The sequence below is a fragment of the Stenella coeruleoalba genome (assembly GCF_951394435.1).
Source record: "Stenella coeruleoalba genome assembly, chromosome: 5".
In the NCBI taxonomy this organism is placed as follows: Eukaryota; Metazoa; Chordata; class Mammalia; order Artiodactyla; family Delphinidae; genus Stenella; species Stenella coeruleoalba.
The window spans coordinates 115,401,816-115,418,615 of record NC_137150.1 but is presented as its reverse complement, the minus strand read 5'-3'; the positions used below and the strand labels follow the sequence as shown (position 1 = coordinate 115,418,615).

Here is a 16,800-nt window from a genome sequence, read left to right as displayed (position 1 = left end):
CTTCTATCAAATGTAACAACTTGTTTGTGAATTAAAGAACTTGTAAATGGAAACAACACAATTAGTATTTCTTTCAGAATGCATTGTTCAATCTGAAATTCAGATATTTCTACTTCTTGAATAAATTTTTAAGAATCAAAAATATAGAATATTTTTAAATGCATATGCTAAAGCATTCTGAATATATTTTAAAAGCTATTTATTTCTGTTTACCTTAATCAAATGTTTCTCATTGAATGTTTCCCTTAATTACTTAGTATTAATAGATAATATGTCTTTAGAAAAAGAGAGAAGCTTATTGCTTCAACACACTGTCTAAATGCAGTAGACAGTGTCAGAATGACACTGTCAGAATGCAGTAATAAATGAATTTTTTAAAAATTTGTAAATTTATCATTTTGAGAAGTCATTTGGATTAATGTAAATCTTGTAAACATAAATACACCTTCTGTTTAGTGAGCTATTTGGCATTTTGTAATGCTTTGTAAATAAAGGCTTTGTTTCTGTGGAGCACGATAATCTATGGGCCTGAAATCCTTAATGTCAGATCTGGGGTCTACCATTTACTAATGGTGTGATCTTGAGTAACAAAATTTACCTCACCATGTTGCAGTTACCTAAGAATCTTTGTGAAGATTGATTCAACACTTTGACTAGTGTCTGCCCATAGTGATAATAATAATAAAAATAATAACAGCTAACGCTTACATACATCACTGTATTCTTGGCATAATTTGATACTTTATATACATCAATTCATTTAATCCCTACAAAAGCCCTATGAGATTGGCCTTGTTATCTCCACTGATGAAGAAACAGAGGCACAGAAATGTTAACTAATTTACCCAGGATTGGGTAGTTGTGTCCTTATACGATTATGGCCCACTCTAACGGACTCATTTTAATTTAATCACCTCTTTAAAGACCCTGTCTCTAAATATATTCACATTCTGAGGTACTGGGAGTTAGGGATTTAACATATGAATTTTGGGGGTAAAAAGTTCATCTCATAATACCTTCTATCACTCATTAGCTCCACAATGATGACCTTTGTGTAATGACATTTGAAGGTGAATTGGGACCATTATTGGTGCCTACCTGGAAAACACTGACGTGTAAGACCCTTGATGTATTATATGTGTGTTCCAGGCAGAAACAAGTAGAAGGCTCTTCACATTTTGCTTAGGGATTTAAGCAGTGCTGCCTGCACCTCTACTGTCTGTCAGTCCTTCTTGAAAATAGCTCCTTCAGGTTCTGCCTCAGCCCTTCACTCTACAGGCCTCTGACTCCAAGCAATAGATACTTCTCTCTCCTCTCTGTCACTTGGGCATTTGCTCACAAACTTCCCACATTCTTAAACAAAACCACGGACGCTTATGTAATTTCACTTTTCTAATCCCCCTCAAATAGTTTGTCAGATATCCCCAGAAATTTTGAATCTCAGTGTGTGACATTTAAAATTAAATAAAATGCATTCGAGATACATTCCTAGGGGCAGAAATCCTGCTCCAGTATTTGTGACTGCTTAGGACCTCTGGGTAGCAGAGAAACCGTACCCGACTTGTCCCACAGCACATTAAATTAGGGCCCTGTAATCATCGTAAGAAAACTTCCTTGTCATAAGTGATGGAATCTTTCACAGATAAGTTGAAGATATAAACTTATGAAATGTTTATAGGTTTTCCTATTGCATTACCTTCACCAGTGTCCTAATACCCTCTACTTTTTTTAAGATGAACAATGAAAGGAAACCTTTGGAGCCTGTCTTCAGGGTGAGGGAAGTAAACTCCTCTGATCCACAAGTCTTCAAGCAATACTTTTAATCATCTTTGTTTTTTTCCAAATTTGTAGAAATCATAGATCAAAAATAGTAGTAAGAGGGAAAAAATTAACTGTTTGAACGACTGTGATGAAGCACAGGTATTTTTATAGCAATTATCTAGGACAACAGAAGGAACAGATAGCCATTACGCACAAAATGCGTTACACCAGGCTGCTTTGAAGACATGCTGCTCTGGGTCAGATACAGAAAGCTACAGAGAGAGGAGTTGTTTAAGTTCTTTATCCTTCAGGATGCCTACTTGGCATGCGTCATAGTCTCGAACTCAACATTGTCGTTCAAAGTCCTCTCAACAACATATAGTGTATTTTTAAGTTAATTTGAGGATTTATCTAATTAAATAACATGTTCCATATTTTACTGATGTGCCCTCTTTGTGTTTCCATTGAATAATAAACAGTTTATTAAAAAAATAAATCCCCAACACAGCAACAAATCATACTTTGCTACACACAATAGTTGACTGAAATTTTAAGTGGACATAATCAAAGGGCAACTAGATTTTGTTTGTTTTAACAAACTACAATTTAAAAAAATTGCACCATTCAGATAAGTTGCAATACCAATCTAATTTACTGGATAATTGTTTAATTGTGTGTGTGTGCCCATTATTGACAAGGCACAATTATGTAAGCTTACAATCAGCCGTAATCATAAAAGTGTTGTCGCGAGTCATAACATTTATGGTCTATGCATTAATCCTGTTTTTTCTAATAATAATAATAGCAAGTACATAATGAGTAATTACTATATGCCAGTCTGTGTTTTAAGTCTTTCATTTGCAATATTTCATTTAGTCCTTACAAATGCCCTATCAGGTATGTTATTTTATCATCTTCAGTGACTAAGGGGAGAAACAGAAAAAAAAAAAAATCCTTCAGACTATTACTTTCAATACTTGAAAGATATATTTGTTGTGTTTTGATAGTTATCTATTGGGTATTTATTAGGCATCCTGTAAATGTTTGTGAATGGGTGAACAGGAAGTCAAATGCTCTCAATAAAAAGCACAGGACAAAGGGGGAAGCCCGGCCCTGAGAAACTGTGATGTGGCCAGTGAGTGCCTGCCAACAGCCATGAAGCTTGCTGCACGGGAACATCCCAGCAAGTCATAAGACACATGTGCTGGTTTTCTGGTCTGTGCTTTCAGGATCTTAGGATGAAGATGCTGCTAAAAGTTACCAAATACCTGAATCCTTCCCCAAGATAGTATAACCTGCCTCTCCAAGTGGCATAAACAGAATTGTCAGAGGACATTAGGGGATGCCATTGGAGTTATGAAATGTAGGACTTCAGTGCACAGAGAGCATTTTCATTCATAATTTCTTTTATCCTATGAACATGTGGTACATGAAAAAAGAAGGATATATGGGAGGTTGAACAGCTGGTTATGCAGATGGTGTTGATGAGTTGAATTTGGATTTCTGTACCATGGCTTGAGTTTCTGGAATGTGAGGCTCTTGGCTGGGGGTAGGATTACATATCTCACAGGGACATGGAACAATGTGTTTGCATGTAGGCTAGCAGTCATGATTAAAGTGCTTTAAATGGAACATAATATTGCAGAAAGTGTTTGAAGATTCAAAGCAACAGATCATTCACCCAGATTCACTAGGACCCTTTGAAAACTCTTCCAGATTTCCTATTGATCCCCATCAGCACCTTCCAGCTCTTTAACTCAGGTTTACCCTTGCACCTTCCTTCACGCTTGGGCCCTTTCTTGGCCTTTTCCATGGTTAACTTGTTATCTCTCCCAAACTCACTCCTTCCTTTGCTTTTGCCTCCTCCTCTGTTCCCCAAAGATGCTATTTCATGTCTCTGTTACAGCATAGGGTATTATAACTCTTTGCTTACTTGTTCATATCCATCACTAGAATGTGATCTTCCTGAGAGTAAGGAATTTTGTGTTATATATACATTTTTGTATTTTCAGGGTCTAGGTGAATGCCTGGTTTGTTTCAGGGGCTCCATAAACATCTGTTGGATGATAAATGCAAAATTAAATATATGAAGCAGTAAGTTTCTTTTTGGCTTAGCTGGGTAGGAGTGGGCAGACACCAATGATTGCTGGCTACTTAGAAGAACAAAATGTTTCAAGTGGTTCTGGTTAGAGATCAGAGAGCCCTCACGAAGATAATTTAAGATTATTTTTGTCTTACATTCTTTTCTAAGAATGTAGTAAAACCAGATTTGATTTTAATATTAGACAATGTTAGTCAAGACAATTATAGTATTTAAGAATAATTTGCATTTAGAATTAAAAAGTTCTTTTACATATATTGTTAAAGTATTAAAATATTAACATTCTAAACACAGATGAATTATAAATTTTAGGTTTTTCCTTAATAACTCTCTAGGAAAAGAAACAATTTGAAGGTTAAAAAAAAAAGTCTACTGCAGGCATAGATCCTGAAATCATTGGAACTTTGTCAGTGGAACCTGTCCTAAGTTTTCAAAGGAGTTTTTACTCTCTAATATTTATTAGTGTTGTGTTTCTTTTTAACACTTGGTAGTAGAGATGTTTAATTAGGAAAATGTCTATGGAAAAAGCTTTTTCAAGATAAGAGTTGTCAAAATTAATGAAGAGTGAAGAACTAGAAAGTGGGTTTACTCCTAGCAGAATACTCTTTAAATGGGGGATATGGGATGAGAAAGAGAGAGAGTGACAAAGAGAATCAGAATTTATTAAAAGTAATATTATTTTAATGTTTAAAGTAAATGTATTCTCAGAACCATGTGACCTGGGTCACTTCCCACAAGAAACTTTCCATCTAAATGCCAAGATACGGTTTCTGTTAAATAATGAGTTACTGAACATAGGGACTATCTTATTTCAACCTTATTTTCCCACAGCCTGTACCAAAAAAACACTTGATCAATATTTATAGATTTGAATATAGGCACAGTCTTTCACATATGGTAAATGAAAATTATTTGAAAGACACCCCAGTGTTAGGGTGCTGGCAACCAACAGTGCTGGATTCACCCTTATCTCCCTTCCCATTGAACGAGTCAAGGAAATACACAGAATCTAGGTTTGAAAATCTCTGCAATCTAGGAAAACTGTTCACAATCTTCCAAACTTCAGGAGGAAACTATGATAATCAAAGTCAAATAGGACACTGAGGCAGACAGTTGAGCTGAGAATAAGGAGGAAGAGGTTGACCCACTGCTCTGTGATTCCATTTCACTTTCCAACTAGAGGTATATGGTCATTTATCTACTGGGAAGTAATTACTTTCTGAGAGCAAGAAAATTTTCACACTCTCTTCCATTATTTCACTTTCCAGTCATCAGGAGTCCCCAAGTCCAGGAAAATTATGCTGTTGGAAACAAATACAGACAGGCAATGATGGTCTGCCACCTGTGGTAAATTTTTTTTTTCAGTAATGGCCCGCAATTTGTTCAAATCTGCCTGTAACCATTCCTGTAGATAAGCCCCTCAAACCCTTCCTGTAGGCTTGAACATATGTCTTAATTTGGACACTGGTACAATAACGAAATGTGATGCAAGCTGAGTCCTGAAAAGTACCTGATACCATTGGATCCCAGAGACCTCAGTGGAAATGCCCAAGCTCGTCTCCTGGAAGGATGAGACACCAAATGGAGGAGAACTGAAACACCCCAGCCAACAAACGCCATCGAAAGGACTGACCACAGACACAGAGGCTGGCAGAGCTGGCCCAGACCTGAAGAAACACACAACCAACCCAAGAAGTCATGAACTCTAAATAAAGCGGTGGTTGTTTTAGACACTGTTTTGGGACGGTTTGTTATACAGCAAAAGTTAAGCAATATACTTTCTGAAACTTGAAATAGGCAGAGCATGGATGACAGCAAGAAAAACTGTGTATTTTATATATATAATTGTTAGACAACAAACAAAATATAATATGTATCTTATAGAAGAATGTTATATAGGATACTTTAGTATAACATATTACAATAAAATATATTACCACCATCTGCAAACAATGTCGTGAGTTCTCCTTTCCAAAGTTATTAGATGATAATGCTGTCTACAAACAAAACACAATAGAGTAAACTACCCTCATAACGTAAGAATGTAGTAGAGTGGTAGAATATAAAAGAATACACAGAAATTAATAACTTCCCTATATTATTAGCTAGAAAACATTGAAAATACAATTATAAAAGAGATCTACTTCACATTTGCAATGAAGTATAGTATACCTAGTTTGTTATTTTTTATAAAACATTAATTTTTATGTTTATAAACCTATCAATTATAGAAAAATGGAAAAATAAGTAAAATTTACAATCATAAAATCTTATCCCTGTGAGCATTTTTCTTAATTTCTCTCTCCCCACTTCACTGATTCACTCCAAACATGTATCTCTGTATAAAAAGGTACATTGAAAGATTTTTTAGATCATATTTGCCAGGAACTTAGAAATTCCTGAGACATTTCCTTACTTGCAGGCTAACAAATTTCTCTGCTATAGTTTCATGGATGCTGGCTGAAGATATATGATTTCTGACTCAGAGAAAAAAATAACCTCACAATAGCATAGGCTGAGTATCCAACTCTGACAGCTCCAGCTCTCACAGGGCAACACAAAGTGGGCCAAGTGATGCGTGAACACTGCAGTGCAGGAGAGCAACCCAAGCTTAGGGACGCTGATGCACTTCACTTGCAGAACTTTTCCCCAGAGGGAGGCATTATCTGTATTATACTGTATAGTAAACAAATCTTTTCTTTGCTCCAGAAGGAGACATGGTTTATATTCTACGGCTGTTTTCTTTATAGACATTCTCAAAGACAGTCAAGAACTAGGAGGTCAGTGCCTGCAACCTGTGCAGAAACGAAAGAGACCCCAAAATTGTATCTACATTCCTCCCACCACCGCCTACAAAATCCTGTTTTTCAAAAAAAGAAAAACAACAAGTTTTTAAAATACATAACACTATGCCTTTAATGTGCTATCATATTCTGATATGGTATTAAAAATTAATTTCTGAGTCTAGAAGCTTAATATAAATTTGATTTTATTTAGTACCACTCTAAATAGTAATAATTATAATAACTATGAGATATGAACTTTATAGTATTAAGAAAAAAATAACAATATATTGTGAGGTGACGTACAAATAAAGCCAGTCATTTCTAGTTGTAACAGTGTAGCGATTATTTTCTGCTGTAAAATTGATAGACGAAAAAGAAAAAGAGATTAGAATAAATGAACTCAATGGTAAATTTTCAAATGTAGGTGGGGCAGGAGGAATTGATTTCTGATTGGAAAAAAAAGAGAATCTCAACAGAAATGCCCATGAAGCACCATCCCTTCATGGTGAGAACTGCCGGAGTATCAGAACATCTAAATCAGTGAGAACTCTGTGGAGTCCTGTATGTACCAACTGTTATGGTTTAGGAGCAATCAAAGTTAAACTCAACATGGAACACCCACATTCAAGGCTACCAAGCTAAAGCTAAGGAATCCAGTCCATGGGTGGCTGTGCATCTGATCCTAAAGAGCCTGGGAATGGGGTTATTTTTGAAACATTTTATCAAGATTGTAAATATACTCTGCCCACTTTCTCTGGGTTTTACCAGATTGAGTGCATCTATTTTTAAGTGTGGAATGAACATGCAAACTACCTGTTTAGGCATAAAACGTTGTGATGAATACATGTATAGGGGAAAACAATACAATGTCGCTATCACTGTCACTATATTTTCTCCCTGAAATCTCATCTTGCAAAATAAGCTACAGAAGGAAATTGGTCATCCCACAGGACTTCATGTCTTAAGCATTTCTGAATGCATTTCACAGAATCAGAGTGTCTGGGGTTCTGACTCTGCTGGAGGATGTGGTGCTGGAGAGTGGTTTCCAATCCAAGCCTGGGTGATAGTCTTCCCGAGTTCAAATCCTGGATCTGCCACTTCCCATCTGGGTGCTTTTCACCTAACTACTTAAGCACCCTGTGTCTCCATTTCCTTAGCTGAGAAGTGGTAGTATTAATTATACTTTCTTCACAGGGTTGGTGTGTGGATTAAATAATTATAATGTCTAGAACATAATGACAGAATTCACAGAGACATAGTAATTATTCTAACTGTTATCTTTATGTATGGTAGAGACCAGAAGCAGGACATTGGTCATTGGTGTCAACTACTTCAGGAGTTACAGAGCGGCCATGCTGCATGGGCAATATATGTCAGGGTAAGATTGTGCTCTGACATCATTGGAAGCTGCTCATTTGGCTTGCTTGTGAGCCAGAGGGTCTCAATTTGAATACTGCTGGAAAATTTTATTTTACTAAGACTTTTTAAAAGAGCAGTTTAAGCTTCACAGCAAAGTTGAGAGGAAGGTACAGAGATTTCCCATATGCCCCCTGCTCACATACTAACAGAGCCGCCCACATTATCAACATTCCCCACAGGGTGGAAAATGTGCTGAATCTACATTGTAGTTGATGAATCTACATTGACACATCATAATCACCCAAAGCCTGTAGCTTACATTATGGTTCATTCTTAGCGTTGTATATTCTATGGGTTTGGATAAATTCCATAGCTGTACTTTCACAGAATGCCATATAGTTGGAATCATACAGTATGTAGCCTTTTCAGATTGGCTTTTTCACTTAGTAATATGCATTTAAGTTTCCTCCATGTGTTTTCATAGCTTGGGAACTCATTTCTTTTTAGTGCTGAAAAAATATTCCATTGTCTGGATAGATCACAGTTTATTTATCCATTCACCTACTGAAGGACATCTTAGTTGCTTCCAAGTTTTGTCGATTATGAATAAAACTGTTATAAACATCCACCTGTAGGTTTTTGTGTAGACATAAGTTTTCAGTTCCTGTGAGTAAATATCAAGGAGCACAATTGTCAGATCATATGGTAAGAGTGTGTTTAGCTTTATAAGAAACCATCAAACTGTCTTCCAAAGTGCTGTACCAATTTGCATTGCTACCAGCAACGAATGAGAGTTCCTGTTGCTACACATCCTCACCAGCATTTGGTGCTATCAGTGTCCTGGATGTGGGCCATTCTAATAGATGTATAGTAGAATCTGACTTTTGTTTTGATTTACATTTCCCTGATGACATATGAGGTTGAGCATTTTTTAACATGCTTATTCATCATCCTTATATCTTCTTTGGTGAGGTGTCTGTTAAGGTTTGGTTTTTTTCCCCATTTTTTAATAGGGTTATTTTCTTATTGTTGAGTTTTAAGAGTTCTTTGTATATTTTGCATAAGTCCTTTATTAGATGTGTTTTCCCAGTCTGTGGTTTATTTTCTCATTCTCTTGGCATTGTCTGTTGAAGAGCAGAGTTTTTAATTTTAATGAGGTCCAGCTTATCAATTACTCTTTTCATGGATCATTCCTTGGGAGTTGTCTTATCTAAAAAGCAATGGCCATGATAAAGGTCATCTAGGTTTTCTTCTATGTTATCTTCTAGGAGTTTAATAGCATTGCATTTTATATTTAGGTCCACGATCCATTTTGAGTTAATTTTTGTGAAGGGTAGGGTCTTTGTCTAAATTCATTCTTTTGTATATTGATGTCCAATTGTTCCAGCACTGTTGTTGAAAAGTGACCTTTGCTCCCTCTACTGCCTTTGCTCCTTTGTCCTATATTTATGTGGGTCTGTTTCTGGGCTGTCTGTTCTGTTCCATCCATCTAGTTGGCTATCCTTTTGCTGCACCATCTTGATTACTGTAGCTTTATAGTAAGTCTTACAGTTGAGTAATGTCAGTCCTCCAACTTTGTTCATCTCCTTCAATTTTGTGCTAGCTATCTCCTGAAACATTTTTTAGAGAGTGTACCTCTGAAGACTTACTTTTGCAGCTTTAAAATATTTGTAAACATTCAAGAGTTCCTCATGCATCTCCTTGAAAGGAGTGAGGTTACTGTGTATTTAACAACGAGCCTTGCTCAAGTATGCTAGGTATTTGGAATATAAAAAGGGAGAAATTTGAATTCCTAGACTCAAGGAAGTTATATTCTATTAGAAAAGCGACCTGGTTAAATACATGTTATCATACCCTGTGATTATTGCAGAAATAATGATTACTCCGAGGGCTGGTGTGGAGCAGAGGCTGAGTATCAGCTGCAGTGGAGGTTAGGGAAAGCTTGACTGATAATAGAGATGATTAAATTGGTTCCTGGTGGATGTTCAGGGATTAGCTCATGCAAAGAGAGGCCTATAGAGGAGAATGTAGCTTGGTACAGTTGTAGAGTATGAGGCAAGAAGAGAGAACAGATGTTATACAGCTGGGTCAGATTATATGAAGTTTTGTATGTCATAGAAAAGGAGTTATTCTAGTCAGGAGTTATTTAAGATTATCAGGTAACAATAAGGCATGAGCATACTTGTGTTATTAAAAAGACATATCTCTCATATGCCTTATTGGAGAGGACATTACCAACCCCTCTGCTGGAGCCCTGAACATATTGAGGTAGGATAATAAAAGGAGATGTTAGGTAAGCAAGGGAAATAAAAGATGGAGGGATTCAGCACAGTGATACATTGGAGTTTTGTCACAACAGCCTGGAAAGAGCAAAGGAAAAGTTCATGTGTTGTGTAGATGTGGCCCTCTAACATGACATAAGTTTCTTCATCCCTTCTCTAATACATGCTGCGACCCCTTTTGAGTTCCAAAGGGAAAACCCAGTGGGAGTTCTGTTAAATGTCCTCAAATGGGCTTCCCTGGTGGCGCAGTGGTTGAGAGTCTGCCTGCTGATGCAGGGGACACGGGTTCGTGCCCCGATCCAGGAAGATCCCACATGCTGCAGAGCGGCTGGGCCCGTGAGCCATGGCCGCTGAGCCTGCGCGTCCGGAGCCTGTGCTCTGCAACGGGAGAGGCCACAACAGTGAGAGGCCTGCGTATCGCAAAAAAAAAAAAAAAAAAAGTCCTCAAATGGAGTGAGTAAAAACATAAGAGAAACCATTAAGGATTGCTATATACCATCCACCTGAAAACTGTATGCGTTTTATTTTGAAAGACCGTATTATAGTGTTTCTTTCTGGCAATAGCAGGGACTTGAAGAACACGGCAGATTTAGTTGATCTACATAATAGAGATAAAATCTGAATGGGACCTGCTATTTGAAGTACTACTAGTAGTGATGGTTTGAAAATCCATGCCTGCCAAACACAGAGGTCCCAAATGAGTTAGATCAATACTGTCTAGGCCCAAATTGCATCACATCTCGGCAATTCCTTCTCCAAAATAAGGGTATTTTTTCTTTGTTCAGTTTTTTTTTTTTAAGAGATCATGATAAGCGTCTTAAATGTTATTTTTATTTTCTCTTTCTTCCTAGGGAAAAAATCACTGACTAATAACTATATGTATCTACTTATGTCCCTGGGTGGGGAAAGGGAGGGTATTACAGATCTCCCAAATTTTCCCATTGAGAAGATCCAGTTTTTCACGTGAGCAAACTCGAATGTATAAATTGAATACAGAAGTTATGCTGTGGATAAAAGTCAAACATCTACTTATAAAATGTATTAATTATACATATTATATAAGATGATATGCTGATATAGAAATTCTCACTTTTCATGAAACAATTTACCCAAACTCTTCACGTGCATTTTTTTTACATAAATATGTTTTTTTTTAATCAATTAAACCCTCTTTAAAGTTATCTTACAGGGTTTTGTAGGCCATAGTTTTCCTGTCTAAGTTGTCTGAGTTACAGAACTCTTGGAATCTGTATATAGTGTTACAGGGAATTTCCTATTGCTTGTGTAAGGGTTTCTCTCTCAATATGATACAGAATAAAAATGCACTAAAAGGACATAGATCCAGAGTTCCCTGCTCTAGAGACAAAACTATTAACAAATTCTTGTATATCCCAGATATCTCGTACCTGGAGTTAAACTATTCATTTTAAGTCATCATGAAGTACCATGTTTAACTGCAATTTTGATGTTACACTCTTGGGATTGCTTATTAAGTCTTTGATAAAATTATTTTACTCCTCTTTTGACTCTGAGAGGGTCTAAAATTTCTTCTAAATCAGAGTAAGGAAGCCACACCTTTTATGTCCACATGACCAGTCTTTGGATATGGACTGTCCCTGAAAAGGGGTTGTGAACTTGGATGAGATCATTTTATTCATCTGCATATTCATCTGCATTATTGCAAGGAGTCAGCTGTCAACACTCCCAGGAGCTAGAAGAATGATGCCGTAGTCCTGAAGATGGCATCAGGGTGGCAGAGTATAGCCTTGGTGAGCAGAGCCAGAGCATGGGGGATGGAGGTGGGGTTAGGCATTTAGTGTTTGGCCATCTGTCCACACAGTCTGCTGCTGGCCTCTCCTTCGTCCATTCCTGCATGACACATTGAGGACAGCAAGCTCACTGCTGCTGCTTTATCGTACTTGGAGTGCACAAATCCTCCATGAGTCTCCCCTTGGCCCCTTCCACCTAGACACCCTTGTTGCTGTTTTTTTTCTGGGACCTTTACATCTCCTAGGATATTTCTAGAGAACTGCTCCTAGATCTCTACTGTTCATCAAGGGGCCCCTCCTTTCCCCTCATCTCAACCATGGGGAGAGAGTGTAGAGTTATCGACAGTAGATTTTTTCCTAATCTGGGGACAAGCTTTCTCCTTTCACATGTGTACAAGTCTTTCTCACTCAGCAAAATACTGCTCTCCACCAGTTCCATGATGCTTCTAAACTGTCCCTAAGGCTCAGGCTTCTAGAAGTCAAAAGACAGAAAGAATTGCAGGTTTTTATGCCTTTCCATGAAATTCTTCCTTCTTCTTTGCTATTTCTCTAAATCAGTGAGACCAGAATAGCTTTGCTCCTAGAACTGGGGAAGAAGACCTCAGAAAATACTGGAAATAAAAAAGAACCCCCCAAATTGATATCACAAAACATTACAGTCTTTCTTTGCAATTGTTTATTTATATCATCTCTCTCCTACATTAGGCCAAGAGCATTTGAAAGCCAGAAGATATGTACTAGTCATCATTCTATTACTGATGTTTACTGATTAACTGATTCTTCAATCTGGAGGTGATATTCATGGTTACAGGAACATAGATGACAACTTAAGCTGTTAAGTTCTATGATATGTGCCACTGACACCTCGATCTATAGTGAAATTTAACTAATTTTTTTAAAAGAAACAGAAAAGTGGTTTATAAATGTTAGAAACATATCCATTAAGTAAATTAAATAATGAGAGAAGTTTAAACCTTCATCTCCCTGGAACATCTATCTAATCAGAACTATCCATTATCCGAAATTTCCATATATGCAAAGTATTATTAAAATATCTCAAAATATGTTCAGGTTTTATTTCTTTTTAATACTATTATGAGTTGGATTCTAAAGGGTATAAGGTCGTTTTACCAGTAAAACACACAACACATTGTCACAAGAGGGCAGCCTTTTAACATGAATTGTTCCTCAATCTATAGTCAATCCTTGAAATTTTAAGGTGACTTTGATCCACATAACTAAATAATGATAAAACAATACAAAGCATTCAAGCAGCTTTCTGCGTTATGCGTGTTGTTTTGCATTACTACTATGAAAAATATTTAAATCCACAAGGAAAACAAGAGCTGAATTGTCTCATGTAGAAAGATGGGTTTATATAGGTGTATCTTTTAAATGTCAACAGTAGGTCAGTGGCTGAGTTGAATCCATTAAAATTTCATGTGATCAAATGTGAAATTCTCCTCTGAGCTACCCAAAATTCTAACCAAGCAAGGGCAAGCTGGAAGCATCCAGACTGATATATTACCCAGGGGCAAATGAATGTCATTGGATGTATGTTTCTAATTTTTAACCTCTTAAAGCGTCTAAAGACACAATGCCATTTGGATATATTGATAAAGAGTAAATTGTAAGATGTCTTGGTGTATGGCTCAGATCATCACTGTCAGCACCCCTCCCTGTCCGTCTGCCCCTGTCCTAAGCTGAATAGTTACCTCTCTCAAAGTCAATGTTCTTTCCAGGAGCAGCCCACAGTGTCATCAATGTCCAGCTTACCCCATCTTGCTCCAATTTGGGTTTCTTACAGAACTGGAAACTCTCCCAGCCAACTGTGGTTTCACAAGCCCTCCAGGAGATTATGATTGAGAACTACTGGCAGCTGCTGGCGGGGAACAACAAAGGTCAAATCCCTCCATGTAGTTTAAAGACTGCATCCAGTTTTCAGCCTTAACATTGGGTTGGCCAAAAAGTTCATTTGGTGTGAAGTAAAGATAAAAGACACATTTTTCATTTTCACCAAGAACTTTATTGAACAGCATATTCGTTAACCAAACGAACGTTTTGGTCAACCCAATACCTCTCTCCCATCCACAGTCTCATCCCCTGCTACTAACACACACTTATCTGTAGGCTATATCCCTCTCCCTGTCTCTAGAACCAATCCTGGGGATTAAAAGAGCTCACAGTTAAAGTTTTATTTCTGCAACACCTCTGACAGTTATGGAGTTTTCCAATTAAGATCTCAGGTTACCCCATTTATTTCCAGACTCATGCTCTTTCTCTCTACCACTGTCTACCTCATAATTACCTCAATAATCTGGCAAGTAAGTTTCTGTCCCCTAAGAATCCATATTCCTGAGCTCCAGTTTTGGTAATTGGCTTAGTGGTCCAATCATTCTCACTGCCTGAAAGCCCCGGCAGACAGCCTTCTGCTTTAGCTTCTTCTAAATTTTTCAATTATAAACCTTCCTAGGGCCTAATTTTATTCTAAAACTGGATCTCCGCTTTTCTTGCAAGTTTCACTCAACCTAAAGGCCTAATCTCTTTCTGAATTTCAAGTACTGACTATTCGAAATGTCCTTTTGTGGGTAATATACTCTTTCATCTTAGACACCCTTGCCAATCCATTTACCTTGAATGTAACTGAAATAGTTGAATCTGTATTATCTCCCAGTAGCAAGGACCTTCTTTACCAAACCCTGAAGGGGGCTGGGGGTGTCTGTCTAATAGCATGTGACCGACTCCTTGTGTGGAGTTTATGTCAGAGCTAGGCCTTTCCCTTTTTACCTAGCTTGGTTTCCAGTAACTAGATTTGCCTCACAAATTTCCAAGATAACACTCATGAGTCAGCACAGTTCCTGGGGTTAACACAAACTGAAATAAGCCTGGCTTACATATAGAATTAAAGTGTAAAGGGGCAGGAAAGAATTGTTTTTTCTCTCCTGATAGATCTTTAATTGTTCAACTATACTCACTGGTTTGTGAGTTTTGAAAGTTTCTTTTGTTTTTCTAATTAATTTTTATTGGAGTATAGTTGTTTTACAGTGTTGTGTTAGTTTGTACTGTACAGCAAAGTGAATCAGATTTATGCATACATATATGAAAATTTCTTTTTTAATTAGTGAAGAACTATTCTTCCCCTTAATTTGCCTTTTTTTGGGTTGCAAGTGGACACTGTAGATGGTCTTAAGAATTTAATACCAGGGGCTTTCCTGGTGGCACAGTGGTTAGGAATCTGCCTGCCAATGCAGGGGACATGGGTTCGAGCCCTGGTCCGGGAAGATCCCACATGCTGCGGAGCAACTAAGCCCGTGTGCCACAACTACTGAGCCCGTGCGCTTCAACTACTGAAGCCCATGCTCTCTAGGGCCTGTGCGCCACAACTACTGAAGCCTGTGTGCCTAGATACTGTGCTCTACAACAAGAGAAGTCACCGCAATGAGAAGCCTGCGCACCGCAATGAAGAGTAGCCCCCACTCGCCACAACTAGAGAAACCCAGCACGTAGCAATAAAGACCCAACACAAGCCAGAAACAAAATAGATTAAAAAATTAATTAATGAATTAATTAAAAAAATTTTGATACCAACTAAGCACTCTTGAAACAGTCTGGGTATTGCTCTAGGACTCCAGATAAAACACCCATTCAGGGCTTCCCTGGTGACGCAGTGGTTGAGGGTCCGCCTGCCGATGCAGGGGACATGGGTTCGTGCCCCGGTCCAGGAAGATCCCACATGCTACACAGCGGCTGGGCCCGTGAGCCATGGCCACTAAGCCTGCGCGTCCGGCGCCTGTGCTCCGCAACGGGAGAGGCCACAACAGTGAGAGGCCCGCGTACCGCAAAAAAAAAAAAAAAAAAAAATCCATTCGTTGAGAGGAAACTAAATTATGTCACTGTTTATACCCTTTTAAAATTTGTTTATGTATTTTAAAAAAATCATAAGAGACAGAATAAACTACAAAGACCAGTTGTCGGGTGATGTGGTATAATTATAATTTATATGTTTTTTATTTGAATATGGATGACACTGCATAGGGCAAAAAACCAAACCAGTCAACTTTTTGTCAGGCTCTTGGGTTTTAAAGCCTAGGTCAGGACCCAAACATTTTGGGATCACAGATGTAGAGAAGTTGTCTTCCCCTTGATCCCCTAGGTTAGGCTGTGGGTAGGGAAGAGAAAAGACAGAGGAGAAGCAGCACAGATAGCAATTTCTAAGAGAGCTTAGAAATTGATGGTGAGAACCTCTCCTCACTTCAGGTTGAAACTGGTATTGGGGAGTGACTGTTGGAAATGGATTTGGAGAATCCAAGAAGAGTGGTTAAAAACAAGATCCTAAAGTTCCCCTGTACCAGCTCCTGCAGGAGCAGGAGAAATGTCTGCAATGTGGTGGAATCAGATCGGCCTGAGAAGCCTCTCTGGGACCCTATCCTGGACATTGCTCTCAAGAAAAAAGTGAGATGCTTAGTCAAATTAGTGCACTTTGTGCAGCAGGTAGAATGACAAGGGAGCTTCATCATGAGCCTGTGGACCTGATATCAGAAATATGTGTTCCACAGACCCGGCAGATCTGAAGAGGTCTTATGGTTGTCCTTGGAACAAAGTGGACACAGCAGTGATCTTCATGGACTAATGACTAAAGACCCAATAAGAGTAAGTCTATCTTGATGGTTAACTTTGGTGCTACTTCCCACCCACCGCAAAATCTCAACAATACAGAAAACCCCGCCGTGGTCCCTGGAATC

At 38.0% G+C, this 16,800-nt stretch overlaps 1 long non-coding RNA gene across 1 annotated transcript in view; it reads right to left on the bottom strand.

Annotated features, from left to right (window-relative positions):
- Window positions 1–4,157: 4,157 nt before the first annotated feature.
- Window positions 4,158–16,800, bottom strand: part of LOC307186756 — a 29,029-nt gene continuing 16,386 nt past the window's right edge. Inside the window, exon 3 of the long non-coding RNA XR_013828457.1 lies at window positions 4,158–5,529. This is a non-coding gene — a long non-coding RNA (uncharacterized lncRNA). The remainder of the gene's footprint in view (window positions 5,530–16,800) is intronic.